The 15,743-nt window shown below is 52.5% G+C and overlaps 1 protein-coding gene across 1 annotated transcript in view; it reads left to right on the top strand.

Annotated features, from left to right (window-relative positions):
• The first annotated feature begins 1,210 nt into the window (after window positions 1–1,210).
• The window catches only part of NOS1 (nitric oxide synthase 1), a 156,673-nt gene continuing 142,140 nt past the window's right edge, over window positions 1,211–15,743 (top strand). Inside the window, exon 1 of the mRNA XM_028480071.2 lies at window positions 1,211–1,463. The gene's annotated coding sequence lies outside the window, so the exon portion shown is untranslated. The remainder of the gene's footprint in view (window positions 1,464–15,743) is intronic.

Genomic DNA, 15,743 nt, shown 5'->3' with positions numbered 1-15,743 from the left:
CACAGACTGACTCTATTTTGTCCACGATTATGTGCCCAGCACGATGACACACACATAGTAGGTGCTCAATAAATGTTATTGAGTAAAGAGGCAGGTGCTGGGCGTTTTCTCATTTAATGTCACTCAGCCCAGGCAGGGAGGCGGTGCTCTTTAGCACATCTTCGAGATGAGAAATTGAGCCCTGGAGCAGGGAAGTGACCTCTGAAGGTCACCCAGTTGGTGAGGAAGAGCCAGGGTTTGAACCCACATCTGTGAGATGGCAGAGCCTGTGTGTGCTCTTAACTGCTGGGTCCTTTTGCCCCTGGCAGTGAGGGGAGAGGGCAGGGGTGGGGGCCTCTGAGAAGGGGTACTGAGGCAGAATAAGGACCACTTCAGCACTCCCCAATCCTGCCTTGTGCGTCCCAGTCACAAAGCCCTTTCAACATGGCGTCCCATTTGGTGTTCACTGCAGCGTCAGCAAAGCCCAGAGAGGAAGAGTAACTTGCTCGAGGTCACACAGCAGGTTCGGCCCAGGTCTTCTGAGTCTGTGTCCAATGTTCTTTCCCCTAAACCCCAGTTATGGCTCAAACTCAGAGCCCTAATATAAGCAGGGACGTGTGAGGTTTAGGAGAGAAAGCTTATGTTTCAGCATAAACATAGACTTTGTTTTTCCAGGCAGCCTGGCCCAATACGACTGGTGGCAAATCCAAATTGCACACTTGCTGTATGACCTTGAGATACGGCTGCCTGCCTCTGAGCCTCAATTTCCCTATCTAAAAAATGATGCCTTACTTTGCAGGGAGTGGTTAAAATCCCTGACTTGGTGTCTCTCCTGCTGTGTGATCTTAGGAAAGAAACTTAGCTTCTCTGAGCCTCGGTTTTTTCACCTACTAGGTGGAGTTAATAAATATCCATCTCTCAGGGCCCGAGAGAGTTCACGGGGTACCGCGAGGGCACTGTGCAGGGCCTGGCACATAGTAAGTGTTCAATAAAAATGGTTCGGGGTAGGGGGGTCCTTCTCAGGATCCTGTGGACCCAGCCTGGCCACTGCAGACCCAGCACACACACTCCCGGCTGCCCCTGGCCAGCTGGGGGGAAACCTGAGCCACCCTCCTCCTGGACAGACGCTGTCACTGCTGCTGCCGCCTCTGAAATGAAAGAAAGGTCAGAGCCTAGGGAAGCAGGGCTGGGTGTGTGATGGAGGCGGCCGGCCCGAGAGGAGGGGAGGGGTGGCCGGCGGCTGCCTGACCGCCCCGGTCTCTCCAGGGGAGGCCTGAACCGGCCGGGCCTGGGTGCAGCCCCCCTGCCCTGGCTTCGGCCTCCCAGCCTGCCCCTGGGGAGGGGCCACCTGGTGTCAATTAAGGCCCAGCCACGCGGCTCGCACCACGCCAGGCGGCTGATTAGTGCCGCTGGCCTCTCCCGATGGGGAGCCCGGCCTCAGAGGGGCGCCTGCCACCACGCCAGGGGAGGCCTCTCCAGAGCTGGTGAGTACCCGGGCGGGGGCTCTGCTCCCCGGGCAGGCGGGCCTGGCGAGCCCGGCTTGGCCGTGGTGGGGAGGGGGCTCGCGTGGGCTTTGCTCTCCCGGGGCCCCATGGGGCCTCCCGGCATCCCCGACCCCCTTCGCCTCGGCCTGACGTGCCGGGTAGCCCGGGGGACCAAATGCCGGCCTGGTGTCCTTCCTCCCGCGTCGTGCAGCTGCAGGGGCCACCCCCGGCCTACGGCTGAAGGGGACCTGACAGGTGAACAAAGGGCCAGTCGGCCCAGGCGGAGGCTTTAGGGTCCCAGGTCTCTGCTCGTCACCCCGGAAACACTGGCTCTTGGTGCCGGCCTGTCTGGGCACCTAAGGCCACCGTCCTCCAAACTGCCAGCTCGTGCCCCCGGGAGGCCCCGTTTGGTTGGCGGGCATGAGACCCCTGCAGGGAGCCAGCGTGGGGACCCTGCTGTCCCCAGCGCCGGAGCTCGGGGGGAGGCCTCTGGCTTCGGAGTGCCACATGGCCTGGCGCACGGCCGGCGGCAAGTAGGGCCCTGGTCTAGGGCCCGTGGATGCTTCCGGGGATGCCCGTCCAGCGTGCAGGCCGCGCAGCTCTGCAGAGTCTGAGCCACCCGCTGGTTCCCAGTGGGGAGTCAGTCCCAGTAGCGGCAAAGGAGGGGGCAGCTGCCTACCCGTGGCACAGACTGGGGGTCAGAGAGAGGCACAGCTCTAGTACCTCCAAGCAACGTGGTGACGTGTGACTTGTCTCTGGGCCCACGCTACGAACTGTGGGCCCCAGTTCCTGGCTAAGAGGTGTTCTGTTATCCGTGAAAGGGGTCCCTTGTGACAGATGGTGTTATCTCTGGGTGGGACCACTGAGCGGTCTGTGGCAGCCGCCGGCTTGGGGGCGGAGGCAATGTGTGTTTGAGACCGGATGGCGGGCCCTGGAGGGATAGAGCGATGCTGCGTGCGTGTCCACGTGCTTGTGCCACGTGGGGTGCATTTAGGAGATGGGCAGGATCACCTGTGTGAATCGCTGGAGACTGTTCTGGACGCGGGCTCCAGCACGGAGGCTTGGGGGAAAGGATGGGTTGTGGGCAGGGAGCCCTGTGGTCAGCGGGGCACAGTCACATGTGCCCATCTGTGTCTGCGTGTGTGGTTGTATTGATGCCACGGCTGTGTAGACGGGGGCTCCTTGGCAGTGTCCCTGGGTCGTTGCAGTCTGTTTTGCCAGCTCAGTCCGTCCTGGGGGAGGTAGGGGATGTTTCCTGAGGGCAGCACCCACGAGCTCCCTGGCGAGCCAGCTAGCTGGTCTCCCTATCGTGCACCCCGGGGAGCTGAACTTGCTGTTTCTCGGACCCCATTCCCACCGAGCTGAGGCCAAGCCAGGCTGGAACATTGTGGGTCTGGGGTGAGTGGGGAAGGGGGTGGGGCAACCACAGCTGAAGCTCAGCTGCTTTCTGGGAAATACTGGATCTAGTTCATTTCCTCCATAAATATTTATCACGGGCCTCCTCCAGGCTGGAACCTGGGCTCAGAACCGGGACTGTTAGAGTGACCCTGGAATTCATTCATTCACTCAAATATATTGATTGATAGACACCTATACTAGGTGCTGAAATTTCATGGTAGGTTTCAAATCCATTCCTTCCTTTATTCCTTCATTCATCCTGCAATATTTATGGAGCATCCGCTATGTACCCACGCTGTGTTAGCTGCTGCAGTTACACCGGCAAATCTGGGAAATGATAAATCATCGTCTCTTCCAACTTTCCTTGCTGTCCGTACACAATGAGCCTGGATCTGGCAGAAAGCCAGATGCCTAAGAAGCAGAAGAACGTTGGGGTCCTCCTCTGGTCCTTTTGCAGCAAGGCATAAGGGCCCCATTTAGCCATGCAGCTGCCACTTGGAATGTCCCCAATGTCTACCTGGAATTAGTGACTTTCACTGGAGCCCAGTGATCATGACAATGTCGTACCCTCTTAGGTCTCTGGGAAATATCCACACCAGAACAGGATGAGCTTTACACACATCCATGGTTTAACTTCCTTTTCCAAAGGAAAGTGTGATAATTTTGATGATTAATTACCAAGTATGCCTAAGGCACTTGCTCAGGTAATTAATAAATACTAGAAGGTGCCACTTATTATTTGCCATGAGCCAGGCACAGGGCTCAGCATATACATGATTCATCTTTTTGAATTCTTGCCCCAGTCTGATGGTAGCCCTGTCACTTCCCCATTTTACAGCCACAGAAACTGAGGGTACGAGGGGCTTCATAACCTGCCCAAGGCCTTTCTTTTCTTTTCTTTTTTTTGGCTGCGCCATGCAGCTTCCAGGATCTTAGCTCCCCGACCAGGGATTGAACCCAGGCCCACCAGTGAAAGCGCCGGGTCCTAACCCCTGGACCGCCAGGGAATTCCCTGCACAAGGCCTTTCCGACACCAAAGCCTGAGCTTTCAACCTCTCGGCTAGAGCCCTTAAGGGGTTCCCGTCTAGATGGGGACGTGAGCAGAACGTCTACAAACAAAACTTGAGTGGGTCAGCGTGGGAGAGGATGCGCCCCACTCAGGGGGGCGGGGCAGTAGAAAATGCCAGACAGCAAAGGGCTTCCTAGTCTTTGTAACCACAGAGCGCTTTTGTCCAAACAAAACCTCATGGAAGTAGCGCAGAGCAGAGCTGTCCTGGGTGAATCAAGGGTAGGGGTCTGACCCAGCACAGCGCAGGCTCCCCTCTGCTCCCCTGCCCTTGACGGGGGGGCCCGTGGTCCCTCAGTGAAACCCTGAGGTGTGCGGGCAGCTGGCAAAGCACTTTGGTATGAGGTCAAAGCCAGCCAGGGTGACCATGGCCCGTGAGGATACCTGGCAGGTGAGGGCTGAGGTGGCCTTGAAGGTGGCGAAACCAGACGTCTGGGCAGAGAGAAGATGAGGCAGTCATTCATTGATTCATTCATTGATTCACTCACTCAACAGATACTCACTAAGCTCCTACTGTGGGCCAGGCACTGGTCAAGGTACAAGGATTAGAGACGGGATGATGATACATCACGCTTCTTCCCTTGGCCGAGAAGCGACTCTCTGCGTGGCCTGACCGAGGAGGCCCGTGGGATCGGAGCACAGCCTTTGCACGGAGGGCAGGAGAAACGGCTCGTGCCTTCAGTAGCACTTGAAGCGCCCACTGGCCACCTGGCCTTGGTCTTGGCACTGGGCTTACAACGATTAACAGGTGCAGGGAGTGCTTTCTAGAAAGGGGGAGGGAGGGGCGCAGGAGAAGGCAGCAGAAGGCGCTTAACAAGCCTGGGGGCTCAGCTGGAAACACTCCCCCGATCCCGTGGGAGGCTCTTTGTCATGAGTTGCACTGCGAAGTGGATCCCACCTTGAGGTAAGGGGGCAAGCCTCTGGGATGGCAGCCTGTCACTGGTCCCCAGCTGAGGCGAGGGGTGGCGTCATTTCCCCAACAAGCCAGCTTCCCTACGGGAGGCAGTTCTCCGGGAATAAAGATCAGGAGCTGGGGGGTGCGTGCGTTGCCGGACAAAGGACACCTGGACAAGGCCCCAGAACTGTCCCTGCCGCTGCCCCTGAGCAGCCCCTGGTCCGGGGGCCGAGGCAGGCAGTGGACAGATGAGGGCAGTCGGGAGGGTGCCTTGCCCCAGTGCAGAAGCGCAGAGGGGCTGGGGAGCCCAGGAGGGAGCGCCAGACCCAGTGCGGGAAGTCAGGGGGAGGTGCCATCGATCTTGAGGCCTGGGTTCAAATCCTAGCCCTGCCACTTGCCAGGTGTTGGCCTTGGGCCAGTTCCTTCCCTCCTAGAGCCTCTGCTTGGTCAGCTCTAGGCTGCAGATGCTCCTTGGGGCCCCCTTCTGGAATGGTTGGTGAGATTTCTACGTGATTCGAGTAGCCCCGTCCCTGGCACATGGCGAGTGCTGGGCACTGCAGACGGCAGGGTTGGTGGATGGAAGCAGGGTCGGGTTATAGAGCGCTGTGTGCCTGCGGAATCTGGGGCCTTTCCTGCAAACTCCAGAGGGACCAGGGAGCCCCGGGGGGTGAGCCAGAAATGGCTGCCAGTGGCAGGTCCTGGGTGTCACCGGTACTTTGGGTCCGTCCGGCAGAGGCAACGATGGGGTGTGTGTGGACTGGGCAGAGCAGAGTCAGCTCAGGAGGGAGCAGGGCCCTGGAACGGACCGAGGGGGCCAGGCCCCCCATACTCTCCCCACGCCTCACTCCGAAAGCCTGGAGCCTGGGTCTGAGCAGACCCTCTCTTTCCCTAAGTACCACACCTTCATCCACCCGTCCACCCATGCGTCCATCCATTCATTTATTTAACAAATATTTCTTGAACTCCAACTACATGCCAGGCTCTGAAGATGTGTTCATGAGTAAGACAGAAAGAATCCCTAGTCTCATGGAGCTCAGTTCATGGTCGGGGCTCATCAAATGCCAAGGACAGAGGACAAAAAGAGGGACGTGGCCGAGGAGTTGAGAAGATGAAAGTTTTGAGCAGTTTCTGGGTGTCGTGGGCCAGAGGGCTGGTGGCAGGGCTGTGAGGCGTGAGCTCAGCAGGGGGAGAGGATGGAGGAGCTGCTCTACTTTTGATCTCGGGTGGCCTCGGCCTGCAGGGCTTGAAGCAGGGTTTCGGTTCCCGGCCAGAGACTGGGGTCGGGCAGTGGCAGTGAGAGCGCTGACTCCGAGCCACTGGACCAGTGACCAGTGACAAGGCCCCGGCCCTTTGGCTTTGCAGAAAAGAATTCCCACAGAGACAGAAAGTAGTGAAACAAGTAAAGCGTTTATTAGGAGGAAAAAGGATATATGGGGATAGACACACCGGCAGACTCAGAGACAGTCGCACCCTCATGGTAGTTTGAATCACTTTTATGGGGCATTTCTTCCACGTTTCCTTTGGCCAATCATCTTGCTTTGCCTGGTTCTGAGTCCGTATTTGGTATATCTCAGGGTCCTCCCCTGTATGCGTGCACATCTCTTAGCCAAGATGGATTCTGGCGAAGAGGCCTATGGGTAGGTTGACATGACTTACTATAAGGTGACGGCGCCTCCCCTTTGACCTCTGAGGAGCCTTTCTGCTCACGTGTAGTCGGGAAGGTCTCCTTGACCTCGAGAATGAGAAATATGTGTTCTCTTACCTGGGCAGGGCTCAGCTCCTCCTCCTCTTCATCTGGGAGTCTCTGTCCGCAGGGGACAAGCTCCAGCTGCTCAGCCTGGGGCCCATCTGGCTCCTGCCTCACTTTCAACCAGAGCTCGGCGGGGAAGGGGCGGTGGCGTGGAGGCCAGAAGTGACTGCCTGACTGCAGAGCACGTGTGTGCGTGAGGATATGCGTGCGTGAGGATGTGCGTGCGTGAGTTTGTGCGTGCGTGAGGATGCGCGTGGGAGGCCAGAAGTGACTGCCTGACTGCAGAGCACGTGTGTGCGTGAGGATATGCGTGCGTGGAGAAGGTGGGTGCGTGAGTTTTTGCGTGCGTGAGGATGTGCGTGCGTGAGTTTGTGCGTGCGTGAGGATGCGCGTGCGTGAGGATGCACGTGCGTGAGGATGCGCGTGCGTGAGGATGTGCGTGCGTGAGTTTGTGCGTGCGTGCGTGAGGATGCGCGTGCGTGAGGATGCGCGTGTGTGAGGATGTGCGTGCACGACTGTGTATGGAGGACCGTGGGAAGGGGTGGGTGGACACGCGGATGTGAGGGTGTGTATTGGGGTGTCGGGGGGACATTTGTGAGGGTGTGGGGTGTATACACATGAGAGGCTTGTGTGGGTCTGTGTGTGTGTGGGGTTGTGGGGAGCTACGTGCAAGAATGGGGGGGCATGACTGAGGGCGTGTGTGTGACGGTGTGTGTGAGGGTTTGTGAGTGTGTAAGAGGATGTGCTTTGGCAGTGTGTGTATATGAGGGTGTGTGCGTGAGGACGTGTGTGTGTGAGGGGGTGTGTGAGGAGTTGAGGGCAGATACACGTGTGAGGTTGTGTGTGTACTGAATGGTGTGTATATGGGTGTGTGAGGGTGTGTAATGAAGTATATGTGGCCGTGTGAGAACCAATGTGTGAGAGGGTACGGGGGTGTGGAGGTGTGCGTGTGTATCTGTGTGTGTGCATCTGTCCCTGTGGACAGGTGTGTATGGGTCTGTACCTACGAGTGTGTATCAGTGTCAATGTATTTTCATCAAATTCTGGATTCGGGGCTTCCCTGGTGGCGCAGTGGTTGAGAGTCCGTCTGCCGATGCAGGGGACACGGGTTCGTGCCCCAGTCCGGGAGGATCCCACATGCCGTGGAGCGGCTGGGCCCGTGAGCCATGGCCGCTGAGCCTGCGGGTCCAGAGCCTGTGCTCCGCAACGGGAGAGGCCACAACAGTGAGAGGCCCGCGTATCGCAAAAAAAAAAAAAAAAAAAAAATTCTGGATTCGGAGAGCTAGAGAGAGTCTGGAAGCCCCTTCAGTCCATGCCCAACCCGACCCCAATAACAAGCCCACCTTACATGTGCACAGCACCTTACAGCTCACACTTTCCCATTCATCCATTGTTCCCTGGGATGCCCCCCTCCAGCAGCAGCCCTGGGAAGATGGCTCCGTCCCATTTGACAGATGTGGCAACTGAGGCCCCGGGCCCAGAGGGAGATGGGGGCAGTGCCTTTAAGTCCCAGGACTTGGTGTCTGGCCAGATCCCGGCTCTGACTCCTCCTCCCTGTATCTCTTCCAGCTCAAGCGCTTACCCATGTAACAAGATGCCTATTCAAAGCCCACACACATCCATTATACTATTTCTTTTCTCCTTTGATTCTATTACTTTCTTTTTTTATCCTATTTCTCCCCTGGTTCCACTTCCCTTCCACTTCATTAGCAATGAATGAGCCTGTAACTTTAACACATCCCTTACCCCCTCTGCCAAATGCCTTTTACAAAATCACTCTGCAATTAAGAGGAAAATTCTTATTAAAAAAAAATGTTTAAATCAAAGTGGAGCTCATTATCCAAGAAAATTCGGCTAGGGAAAAAGATGGGTTTGCAAGTGCTCACCAGGATTCCCCGGAACAAAGCCTTATATAGAGACATTCGCTGCTTGCAAAGAAAAACAAACGATCTCAAATAAAGACCAAATATTTTGAAAGACTCAAACCCCAAAGCAGAGAAAACAAATTCAGTCTTAAGGAAGCCGATCGGGCAATTGGCCAGCAATTCCCACGGATTCAGGAAACAAAATGCATTCTTCTGCCCACTGGATCCTGCATATTAGCTAACGACCCCAAAGGACCTTCCTACTCAGCATCGGGAACTCAGGGCCCTCCAGATGCCCACAGGAAGATAGAAGAAGAGGTGACGCTATTCTATTCTGAGGAACTGAGGGTCAGTGCTAAGCTCCAGACCCCCGCACCGCAGTGTGGTCTGAGCTTAGCGCTGCCCAGCCTTGGGCATCCCCGCTCCAGGCCGTCAACTGTCCCCACCAGGTTCCTCTTCCAAGGGGCTGTGACCTGACCCTCCAGCCTCCTGACTGGGACCTCAGCTGCCAGCAAGGCAGCCCCAGGGAGCCTGTGTGAGCTGAACCCAGCTGAGGGCAGGAGCTGGGAGTGAAAGCCCCCCCGGACGGTGCCTGCGTTAGCCTTGGGGAGGGGACAGACGGTCAAGGCAGTGAAGGTACTCTCCTTCTCTGTCTCTCCCTCCCTCACCGGCTTTCTGAGCGGCTCTCTGGCTCTGCCATGTCACCGCCACCCCAGCCATAATAATGGTAGCCTTTCATGTCACTGCCACTGCTTTCTTCCACAGCCCTGCCCTCGCCCTCCTCCCACCTGCTCCGTGCAGTGAGCAAGGCTGGAATGATCCTTTGTCCTTGTTCATATATTGAGAGCCAGAGGCTCGAGAGGGGTTAGGTAGCTTGTCCAAGGTCACGCAGAGCTGGACTTTCCTCCCAAGACTGTGTGTTCTCCTGTCCAGAATGTTCTTTCCCACAGCATCATGGAGGCTCCCACGTCTCCTTCCCAGGTGTTTGTCCACTCTGGTTGACACCTTTACCTCGATTTCCCTTGTATTCTCTTGACCAGGTTGTAAGACACAGACAGGAATGTCAGGAGAGGATGTTTTTAGACCACTGGATGTCTCTTCCTTCAGCCCCATGAGATAGCAATGATGCTGGTATTAGTAGCGGTTACCATTTATCAGATACTGATCAGTGTTTTAGATGCTGGTTTCAGCCATTGGCACACCCCACCCTTACTTGCCATCGCTGGAAACTGGCACAGACTAGTTGAAGAATATTAAATCGACCTACTTGGCTGGAGTGAAGGGCCTGTCCATGAAGGCTGGCACGATGCAGGGCCACGCGGGGCCCTTGGGATATTCATTCCAAGTGAGCAACAATTTTTGAGCAGTGGGTGTAGCCTGTGAAATGATGGCATATAATAAAAAAGAATGAAATAATGTCATTTACAGCAACATGGATGGACCTAGAGATTATCATACTAAGTGAAGTCAGTCAGACAAAGACAGATATCCTATGATTTCACTTACATGTGGAATCTAAAACATTGATACAAATGAACTTATTTACTAAACAGAAACATACTGATCAGTGTTTTAGATGCTGGTTTCAGCCATTGGCACACCCCACCCTTACTTGCCATCGCTGGAAACTGGCACAGACTAGTTGAAGAATATTAAATCGACCTACTTGGCTGGAGTGAAGGGCCTGTCCATGAAGGCTGGCACGATGCAGGGCCACGCGGGGCCCTTGGGATATTCATTCCAAGTGAGCAACAATTTTTGAGCAGTGGGTGTAGCCTGTGAAATGATGGCATATAATAAAAAAGAATGAAATAATGTCATTTACAGCAACATGGATGGACCTAGAGATTATCATACTAAGTGAAGTCAGTCAGACAAAGACAGATATCCTATGATTTCACTTACATGTGGAATCTAAAACATTGATACAAATGAACTTATTTACTAAACAGAAACAGGCTCACAGACATAGAAAACAAACTTAGGGTTATCAAAGTGGAAAGTGAGGGGTAGGAATAAATCAGGAGTTTGGAATTAACAGATACACATTACTATATATAGAAGAGATAAACAACAAGGACCTACTGTGTAGTACAGGGAACAATGTTCAGTATCTCATAATAACTTACAACGGAAAAGAATCTGAAAAAGAATACGTGTGTGTGTATAAATATAACCAACCAGGGTTCTTGGCCTCCTTAGTCAGTAGAAATTGATCAGAGGCCAGACAAGAAATTCAGGCAAGGCTTTATCGGGGCCCCTGCTTTAGCGGGGGCGGGGGGAGCGAGAACAAACAATAGGTTCCCTTGCCTGGTCAGCTCCCTGAGGTGGGGCAAGCTTGTTCCTTATATGGCGTGAGGGTAGGGGTGTGTCCAGGGGTCGGGACGGAGGCCTGGCTTAGGTGTTTTGCCCACCCCTTAGGTGGTGCTGTGTGCAGGGGGCACGCTCAGCACCCTGCTTTCGCTCCCGACCCCCTGCTTTTGCTCCAGGCTCTTCCGAAGTGGCAGTTGGGTTTTTGGTCTCTGTGTATCTTTTGTCCAGAATTTGTCCCAACTGCGCATGCACACAGTTATTTTTAGTCCCGTAGAGTTTCCTTGTCTGTTTGTTGCTGGAGGAGAGATGTGTCCGGGTGCAAAGCCCTGCAGCAGAGGGGCCCAGGTCCCAGCCTGTCTCATATATATATATATATATGGCTGAACCACTTCGCTGCACACCTGAAACTAACACATCATTGTAAGTCAACTATACTTCAGTAAAAATAAATAAATACACAGAAGTAGAGAACAAACGTATGGACACCAAGGGGGGAAAGCAGCGGTGGGGGTGGTGGCGTGATGAATTGGGAGATTGGGATGGACATGTATACACGGATGTGTATAAAATGGATGACTAATAAGAACCTGCTGTATAAAAAAATAAAATTAAATTTTAAAAATAATAAATAAATAAATGGAAGGGAAAACTGAAAATAAAAGATGGCATATAGATCAGTGTCTCTCAAACATGGAACACTTTAAAAGGGCACATATTCTCACAAATGCGCTCTCTCAGTGCTGTCATAAAATACTTCTATTATGATGCTGCTTAAGTGTGTACCAGCAGAAAAGCAGATATGACTTCTTCATGCTTATATCCCTATAAAACCGAAACAAATCCACAAGTTGAACACCGTCCCAATTTCAAAACAAATCAAATTCAAACACGTACGTGATGGCTGGAGTGCAGTGCTGTTCGCGATGTGAGTAGACGACGCACGGCCCAGAGGGTCCCCTGGGATCCCCCAGCCTCTGCCCCAACGGGCCCCGTGAGGACATGGTTTTCCCTCACTCTCTCCTCACGCTGCTTTGAATCCTCTGTCTGTAAAGCGTGGTGTTCCAGCCTTTGGCCTTCACCAGCCACGGAAAGGATCATTTCTGTATCACACCCATGGCCTCTTCTTGTTATTGTGCAGTAATTAAAGCAGGACAGCTCAGCCCACTTCCATCCTCACAGAACAGTCACTGGGCCCTGTGGCAATTCTTAGTGATAAGACAGTTATCAGCAAATCCAGGAAAGACTGACGGTAATGTCCTCCAAATAAAAACACAACGATGACACTTCTAACGCGATCAGAGTGTCTTATGAACCCCCAAGGAGACCTCAATTTCAGGAACTCAAGTTCAGAGGCATCAAGCGGTGGCGGGGAGTGTACATTCAAGTTAGGGGGTCCAACTAGGAGGTTATGGGTGCATTAAGATTTAATGCCTGGAGGGCTCCAAAGGCCAAAATGGGAAGGAAGGTCTGAGGGATGGGCTAAAGGAAGGTTAGGTAGGATTTGGGTTTTAATGGTGATGCCCAGAGAACTGGCACAGGGTTCCTGGAGCCTCCCAGATCTGTGGGGTGCCAGGAGGAAGGAATTAGCAGGAAGTTGGGCAAGGACAAAACTCAGCGGGTTTTTCCCGAGCACGCTGGGATCCTGGGCTTGGCTTCATTTGTTGTCCCATCCTCAGCTTCTTGGTTGGTTAAACGAGACCTTCCACCATACTTGGCAGTATAGACAGGTGAGTCAGGGGACAAGCTGATCGTGGTCTGAATTCTAGCTCTATGATTTACCAGCTACGGAACCTCAGACTAGCCCCTGAACACGTCTGCAACTGTGTTTCCTTGCTATAAAAGGGAAATTGCATTGGTACCTTCCTACGTTTGTTGTCAAGGTCGAACACAAGGACTGGAAGCTTGTATGCTCAGTAATTTACAGCTTCTGCCACTGCTGTTACTGTGATCGTACCACTGTGTGATCAGCACCATCCCTTCATCCGCGCCCTCGATCTGCCTCTCCATCAGCCCGGGGTCCCAGCCCCCGTCAACATGTACTGATAGATCTGCTCCCCACCTGTGAAGACTTTATCCAAAGCCTTCACGCCCAGCTGCTCTCCTCCTTTCTCTAAAGAAGGTTTTCAACCTGTCTCATGCCACACATCCCTTGGCCATCTGGTGAAGCCCACAGACCCCTTTGCAGTAGAATGTTTTTCAGTGCATAAAAAATAACACCCAAGTTTGCAAAGGAACCAATTATATCGAGACATAGTTACCAAAAATGTATTTCAAAAAACAAATATGATGTGGGAGTATGTGTGTTTCTTTATTTATGCATTAACTGAAAGAGTAGCTGTGAGCCTAACCCACTGATTTTGAAGGGGTGATGAGCATACATATTTCGAGATATTTGCAACAGTTGTAAGGTGATATGAAAATACTTGCGATTTCTATCAGCGGTAAAGTCACAGGTCTGATAATACCAATGTGGCCTTCTCTGTCTTCGTAAGGAAAGCAAATGCTAAATTTCAGCTAGAGGTTAATGAAATAAAGATGTAATTATTTTTCCCATCCAAGTTCACGGACGCTCTGAATTGTATCCAGAGACCCTTTGCTCCAAAGCCAATGGTGTTAACTGCCTGTGCCGTGCATGTAGCTTTTGCCACTGACTCTAGTAAGCTAAGATTTCTCTCTATTTGAATGTTCAAAATCTCTTATCTAAGAACATACACCTAGTTTAAAAATAACCAAATAAGAGAGAAAGCCTTACAGTGGGAAGCAGTTCCCCATTTCACCCCTGCCTACTCTTAGCCTGCTTCCCAAGGACTCCTGCTCTTACATTTTCTAGCAGTTTCCTCTGTGGTTATCTCCAGATCTCTAAATACCATGCATATACTTGATATTTATTGACTTACGGACCTTAGACCTTATCTATTGACATTTCCTTCCCTGTCCTCCCAATATGTCTATCACTGTTTTTAGTTCCACATTGGTTACCTTGGCAACTTTAAGAAATGCCTTCCACTTTCATTTCTTATTCCATCAACCACAGGTGGGGTACCTTGACTCCACAACTATTTCAGATGAGGTGTTGATGTTCAACCTTCCTTTCTTCTCCCCCTTTTCTTGCCTGATCGATGCCTATCACTGATTCTTTCTATGTACAAGTCCTATCTACCAATATAGTTATAAGCTTCTGGAAAGGAGGGACCTGGTTTGGTTTCTCGTGTATCCCAGCACAGTGCTTGGCACATAGTAGGTGGCAGTAAGTCTGTGTCCTGTGCTCTGGGAAAGGAGATGGCAAATTTCAGAAGGAAGAAGGCTTTTTCGTATCATTCCCAAGTTTGGTGACTTGCTTCCCATGTGCCGTTCCTATTCAAAAAGGGAATCCATTTCCTGTGAGAGAGAACTTTATAAAGCCTCTCCCTTCACTCAAGCCTCTTTACATCCATCCAAGGCTTCCCAGTTTCTTGGGACAAAGTCCACACTCAACGCAAGGCCCTGGACTCTCGCCAACTCTCTCATTCCTCTCAGTTTCACTTTCCATAGTCCATCCAGACAGAACCACTTACTGTTTCCCCAGGTTAGCACACTTCCTCCTGCCCTTGTCTTTGCACCTGCTGTTCATTCTGAATGGAAGGCCCATCTCCCCACAAAAGCCCCACAAAGTATACCCTGTCCATCCTTCCTGCCTCAACTTATGCTGTGTTGGGTCTTCGTTTCTGTGCGAGGGCTTTCTCTAGTTGTGGCGAGCGGGGGCCGCTCTTCATCGCGGTGCGCGGGCCTCTCACTGTCGTGGCCTCTCCTGTTGCAGAGCGCAGGCTCAGTAATTGTGGCTCACGGGCCCAGTTGCTCCGCGGCATGTGGGATCTTCCCGGACCGGGGCTCGAACCCGTGTCCCCTGAATCGGCAGGCAGATTCTCAACCACTGCGCCACCAGGGAAGTCCCCTGCCTCAACTTAGACATCACCTCTGCCAGGAAGTCTTGCTGGACGCTGCTAGGTCTTGTGTCCTCCCACAGACTCTTATACACACCACACCATATCCCATATCATGCTGAATTGAGACCACCTATTTACTTGTTCGTCTCTCTCTCTAGAATGTAAATTTCTTGAAGGTAGAATCCATAGGTTATTCAGTGTTAGGTCACAGCAATGCTTAACACAGTGCCTGGAAGCTAGAAAGTGTTTGATAAATACGTTTATGATGGGTGCATGGGTTGATAGATGTACTAAAAGATGTACAAACGGATGGATGGCTAGATGGATGAATGGATGAATAGATGGACAGATGAATGCTTGGATGGATGGATGGATGGATAACTGGAAGGATGGGATGGATACATAAATAGGTAAGAAGGTTCACGGTTGGCAGGATGGAAGAGAGATGACTGTTAAATCCCTGATAAAGGTGTGTATAATAAGAACTGTCACACGGAACAATCTTCATATTTCTTTCATCCTAAAACTCCATCACTGATGGAGACATCAAAACACGTGCCATGAGACGACTTGATTGGTCCTGTTGTACGTAGCCTTGAGGTTAAGTTCATGTCCCTACTTTCCCAAGCTCTCCCCAGTAAGCCAGGGTGGATATTTCACTCGAAAATGTCTGTGAACCTTCCTGGAAACTGTACTTTTATGAAGTGCTTTGGGGGCTCTGAATTTTTTATATTAGCTATCAATGGTGGAAGCAGGCCTTTCTTTGAATTTATTGTTCAGCACAAACATTTCCTGATGGTCTATTATGCTCCAGCAGCTGTGGTAGGTGCTAGGGATGTGGAGATAAACAATCATTGCCTCCCTGGAGCTTAAAATGTGGGGAAAGCAGTGGATGTAAACATGTACTCAGCTGATAAGAACTCAATAACAGGGCTTCCCTGGTGGCGCAGTGGTTGCGCGTCCGCCTGCCGTTGCAGGGGAACCGGGTTCGCGCCGCGGTCTGGGAAGATCCCACATGCCGCGGAGCGGCTGGGCCCGTGAGCCATGGCCGCTGAGCCTGCGCGTCCGGA

This window comes from Physeter macrocephalus, chromosome 19 (genome assembly GCF_002837175.3).
Source record: "Physeter macrocephalus isolate SW-GA chromosome 19, ASM283717v5, whole genome shotgun sequence".
NCBI lineage: Eukaryota > Metazoa > Chordata > Mammalia > Artiodactyla > Physeteridae > Physeter > Physeter macrocephalus.
Note: the sequence above shows the minus strand (reverse complement) of the source record. Positions and strands in the feature narration are given on the sequence as shown.